A 6,177-nucleotide genomic window follows, 5' to 3' on the forward strand; every position below is an offset into this window, starting at 1 on the left:
TTGGCATCAGCCCACCTCACAAGCATGTCAAGGTCCCTCTGGATGGCATCCCTTCCCTCCAGCGTATCAACCGGACCACACAGCTTGGTGTCATCGGCAAACTTGCTAAGGACACACTCAATCCCACTGTCCATGTCAGCGATGAAGATGTTAAACAAGACCGGTCCCAACACCAATCCCTGAGGGACACCACTCGTTACCGGTCTCCAGCCGGACATCGAGCCATTGACCACAACTCTTTGTGTGCGGCCGTCCAGCCAGTTCTTTATCCACCGAGTGGTCCATCCACCAAATTGATATCTCTCCAATTTAGAGAGAAGGATGTCGTGTGGGACAGTGTCAAACGATCACTGCTGCTAGCAAAGATCAGCAGGCTTCCGTATCTATCACAGCCTCACTACCACCATGTCTAGAAATGATTGCAGCAGCCCAGTAGAGAGGGCTTCTCCTTGGGGGAGCTTTGAAGGATCTACTGGTCCTAAGGCAAAATTGACATCCATTTCCTCCAGTAGCAGGAAGCTTTAGGTTCCCCAGGCCATGAGTTTTCTGGCTCCCCAAGTGAAGAAAGAGGCTGCATTTAGGGCAGAGGGTTACGCACCCAGAGCAAGGGCTGCAGACACAAATGACAGGAGCTACAAGCTACAGGGAATCACGGCCACCCCCGGGCATATGAGTAGTAGTAGGTGCTATCAGAGCCAGCAATGACTCACATCATGGTTCAGCACCCACCAGCTTCAGTGAGGCTCAGCTTTCAGAAACTAAAAAGAGAAGGAAACAATGCTCTGAGATTCCTCTGGGTCTTTTCTTTCTTCTCTTTTTCCCACAGGGAAGCAAGGTCCTGCCAACAAACTGTTGATTGCACTCAGGCGGCTCATGTTATCTGTGCTCAGGAGCACGGCGCAGCATGCGCTCCCCTCCAATGCCTCGGATTTGCTATCATCCCCTGCCACCCGCATAATCGCTTTGGTCACACCACGCTCTCTCTCCCCCACTGCAATTTCACAGCCGCTCAGTCAGGGGGAAATCGCAGCGATTTGGGCTTGTCTGGAAGCATTACAACTGCGCGCTGCCTCTTAAAAGAACATTGGTTTGAACAGAGACGGATTGGCTGTGGCGGGACCCTCACAGGGTCCAGAGATCCCCAGTGAATCACTTGCTACCAAGAAAAATGCTTGGACAAGTAAAGGGTGCTGGGTCTGAGTGCTTGGGGATGAAAACGGACCCCTTTCCATGCCAAGAGCTACCCTGGGCAGGGGAGGGTATGGAGCATCAGGCTGTGAGGCAGACCTGTAGGCTTCAAAGTCTGTCCCTTCCCCAGATTTCCTCCAGACTGCTCCAAAAAGGTTTCAGAGGTCTTTTTCTCTCAAAGGGGTGCAATGGATGCTCTGCTGCCCACCTCTGTATGTACTGAGTGCCTAAACCCTTCACAAGGCTGTGTCTGTCCTTCAACAGTGGGTGTAGGCACAGCCAAGCCTAGATCCTGTCATGGTGGATGATGCTTCAGCACCTCAGTCTCACACTCTCAAAAGTATTTAGGGGCTTCCCTTCCAGGGAAATACAAGGGCTTCCAAAACACCCATCAAAGTCGGCACCAGCACACATGGTTAAATACCAGCACAAAGTCACAGCTCTGTCAAGAGTCAGTGGTGCAGTGGCTGGAACGCAGCAGTAGGAGAAGATCTATTTGACTGGGCAAATATGTGACACAGCATTCTCATTTCTCTGATTCTGTTTCAGTGTTATATGCATTTTTCCCTCTGTGCATCTTTTTGGGCTCCCCCAAGACTTGTCTCAGCAGAGGAGGGAATGCCAGGTTGCTGAAACAATCCAAATCATTCCATATCAGTCATAAGCATGCTCTGGCAGCCAGGGTACACCCCATGATCTGTGTCTCACGGTGTGCATGCAAGGGCAGAGGATGGGGCTGAAAGGGGAAAAAGAGGGCTCAATATTTCCATCCACAGCATTATGGATCTGATTTTCTCTTGCAGTCAAATAAAGCATCGATTTATTGCAGATAGCCACTGGGCTGTGCTGATAGTGCAATAGATTATCTTTTTAGGTACCTTCTAGTCAATGCCGTGTGTACCTCAGCAAGTTCTCTGCCAAGGGCTGTAGCATGAGCCTTACCCCAAGGAAAATGCCACAGGAGGGCCAGCATGTCCCAGAGGCACTGTCCCTAAAAGCCATCCCACCTCTACAATTTCTCCTTACCCAGCCCATGGGGCAGAATTATCTGTGGGAGCTGCCTGCAAGGAGCAGATCTGAAAGCCCCACAGCCCCAAGCGCAGTGTGCTTGGCCACTGTCCCCACCAGCCACCACAGGCAGAGGTTCAAGCACGTCTAGTGGCACACAAGGCCCAGGGGATACACAGACACCCTCACTCAGGGCAGCAAGCCTTCTTCCCCTGCTCACCACCTCTGTGCACGCTGCCTCCAAGTTGCTCCTCACTCTTCTCCACAAAGCCTGCCTTTGCCAGCACTCCTCAGGCCTCTTATTCCCACCTGTGTAGCCTCCTTTCCCCATCTTTTCCTTCTTTTGCCCATTGTCATATAACCCCCTTTTCCCATGCCTGTACATCCTCCCTCTCCTGCATTCCAGGTCTGGGCTATGGCCACATCCACCTGGGACTTGCATCATGTACCGTGCACCATGCAGCACACTCCAAGGGCAAGGGACTGCAAAGGTGCTCCTCCCAGACTCACAAAGCAGGAAGATGGCTTTGCAACTATCTGCCCTCTTTGATTGTCAGTGTCAGATGAGTGTCTCTGTTGTCACCTCCATGCCCTGTCTTCCAGTGACATCTCCAGGGTGGGTCTTGCTGCCTCCCTACCACTGGACCTGCAAAAAGAACCCGCAGCAGAGCGCTGTGGGCTCCACCAGCAGCTCCCCGAGGATGGATTCAGTTGAAAGAACCACGAGGGGGCTCCAGGAACCCATCTGAGCTGGAGCAGAGATGCCAGGAACAGATCTTGCTTTTTCCTGGAGAATAGAGGAGAGATGCTAGGAGCTGAGCTCACATCTCCTGAAGGATGGGGTCTCATCCATCATTCAGGGTGGAGGGGAGCAGGATAGATGACACAGCTCTGTCGAGGATTTGCCAGAACTTTTGTCCCTGTCACATACATCATGACAAGGAGCAGTGCACATGTCACAGTGTGCCCAGTGCAGAGCCTGAAAGAAGCTGTGGTGTGGGCTGTGCTGGCCTGACCCAGGGGACAGCAGGGCCACAAGCTCTTGCAGGATACTGGTGCTTAGTGTATGATCATTTACACCAGCTGTGGATTCATCCCACAGCGTTATTCCTGCAGGTCCACATTTATCCCTCACAGCTGTTTTATCCCTGTCTAACTCCACTGAGTGTAGGGGTATTACTTCCAAGAGGTAAATTTGACCCCAGCACTAAAGAAATGCTTTGGATAACACTGCTGAGCTCACTCCTTGGCGAGCATCCTGGACACGCAGAAGTCACTCCAAGGATGACCTTTTCAAGTATGGGAGACATTGGTGAGAGAGCAGGTCCAAGTCTGTCTACAAGTTTGTCACAGTCTAACTCCACTGCCCCATCAGCACTGGGGGAAGAAAACACTTCTTTGGAGTTAAAGACTCAGCATGCCCACTCCTGTTACTGCATGGTGAGGTGAAGTCCTCCAGTAAGGTGGGGACAAGACTCAGCAGCCCTGGCATCACTGAGAGAGCTAAGTGTTACCTGGATCTTTTAGGTAAAGAGCAGTAACAGTGTACATGCGACAAGGTGACCCTCGCCTGGCACCCTGCCTGGCCAGCACCACATCCTCCTCTCAGCGAACTTTTTTTGCCTTTACTCTCGGTGGACAATTCACACAGCCATGTGAGTGTCCAGGCCTGGCCACAGCAGACCGTCCTCTCAGGTGGAAATAACACTGAAGAAGACGTTGCAGCCAGAGCACATTCTCCACCACCTTCCTTCCCTTTGCAGGCCTGCAATCATCTGCCCACCAGCAGACTCTGCAGCACAGGGTTTATATTGACACGGAGGCTGGGGGCAACCTGGAGTGCCGAGTCCACATGGCTGCTGGCTGGCACTATGGTTCAGCGTGGAAGAGCCCTGCACTGCAGCTGTAGACCCACAGCAGCAATGGGGTGCAGAGTCCATTGGGGCTGATCTACTGTTACTGACAGAGACAGTGCAATTACCCAGGCCAGCTAATTAGGGTTCCAATGAGACTTGTTTGGAGCCCTGACCTTAGTGGAGGACTGGGACACTGGAGGTGTTGGAAATGGTGTTTGGAGCAGGAAGGAATAGGGATGCATGAGGCTGCAGACAGCTTAAATCACCTGGGGATGGCAGAAATGCAGTTGAGACCACTCAGCCACTGCCTCTCAACTTTCTTTAGGAGCCCACACTATAACAGGTCAGATTTGGCCAGAAAACCCCTATCCCTGAGCTGGTTGGCATGAGCCTTCAAAAAGCTACAGCTCTGCACACCAAGGGGCTTGGTAGGCTGATAGACAGGGACAAGCACTGGGACAAGGGAACCACCCAGGGTATGGCAGGGAAATCAGCCCAAAGGTCTGCCGATAGTGTCTACAGCGACATGCCTCTTGGGCATTGTCTCCTGCTCCCCAGAGCCTAGGGGGTCAGCATGGATGCTTTAAACCCTTGCCACACCCAGCAATGTGGTCCAAAACCACATGGAGCTTCTGTTGCCACTTCACGTGTCCCCGTCCAGCCTCACAGTGTTATCAGAGACTTTGACCATTGGTGATCTGGCTTGAAAGAGGCATCAGCAAGCACAGAACATGTCACTTCAGAATTAAGTTGCCCCTGAACTAGAGGAGCTGTTTCAAAAAGCTATCGTGATGGAAAAATGAACGTGTGAAGGACCCACCCTGCAGAACAGGCAGGGAAAAAATAGATCACAATGTAGTCAGGGCTCAGACAAGACCACACTTGCTTGCAAAAATAAAGCATTGCATTTGACACATTGCTTACATATTAATTAGTTTGATCAGCTTGCCTGGGTGTGTTAACATGACTGAGAGCTTGTGTCTGTTCAGCGATGAGCTGTTAAAACATCCAAAATAGAGCTACAAATAATGTCAGGCTGAGATCTTCCCTTTGCCCGGAGCCTTCCTGCTGGTTTTCTAGTGCTTTTCCACTCATTTTTTCCTATTTTACTTCATTGTGTCTCCTAGGTACCATTTCTTCCCCAGTGCAGAACCAGAGACCTAAGGGAGCAAGAGAAGTGGCTTCTGCACGGGAAGCCAAGGAACTGTCACTCCTCGAACACAAAGACAAGAAATGGAAAAGAGTAAAATTCTATTATCTTCCCACCATCCCGTTCCTTCCCAGCTTCTCTGGGATCGCTGGAGGGGCACAGCCACCGCAGAGGCTGGAGTTAACATCGCCCCTTTAACGGCAGCGCCACAGCCTGACATCAGCGAGCTGGGGAGTCCAGGGAGGGCTGGGAGCTGCTGCTCCAGGAGTGGTGCCAACACATCCCTGTTTCCCTGCCTCTTCCCCGCTCTTGTTTGTGTGTGCCTTTTAACATGCCGCATATGTATCCGTGCTTGCCAGTGGATGTCTGCAGGGTTTACATTAACCAGCTCAAGCTGAAATTGGTAAACAGCTATTAAAGTTTTGCTCTTCATGCCTCCAAGGGTGTCATTTCTGGACAAGGGAGTCACTTGCATCCTTTGAGTTCTTACAGGCTATTCCCTTGTTTGCAGCCCAAGAAGATCTTCCCACTTAGCTATGCAGACACAAGGGGTTTGAGTTGGTTTGTGCCTGGCACAGAAAAGGGAAATGAATCTCCCGAGGCTTAGTGAGGAGTGTTCATGTTTTTACCTGTTTCCTCGACAAGAGGGAGTCAGACTCAAAACCTGTAACTCTAGCGTTTAAAGTTCTCCCTCCTGAACAGAGTCCGTATCTAAAGCTGTTCTTTTGCCCTGGGACAAAACGCTGAACCCAGCGACTCCTCAGTCCTGCAAGAGGCTGCAAACTAGGTCTTGATTTTATTCAGACTGTCACAACTCAGAAGTTTCTTGGAAACCAGATTCCCATCCCAAAGGCTGCACGGCTCTGAGTGGGAAGCTGAAAGCAAGTCCCGAGCACCAATCCCAGCTGCAGCACCACCACTAAAGCTATTTGTCCCCGCACAGGTTTTGTTTCACACGTTCTTGCCTTCTGTTTT

This window comes from Lathamus discolor, chromosome 3 (genome assembly GCF_037157495.1).
Source record: "Lathamus discolor isolate bLatDis1 chromosome 3, bLatDis1.hap1, whole genome shotgun sequence".
Classification (NCBI taxonomy): Eukaryota; Metazoa; Chordata; class Aves; order Psittaciformes; family Psittacidae; genus Lathamus; species Lathamus discolor.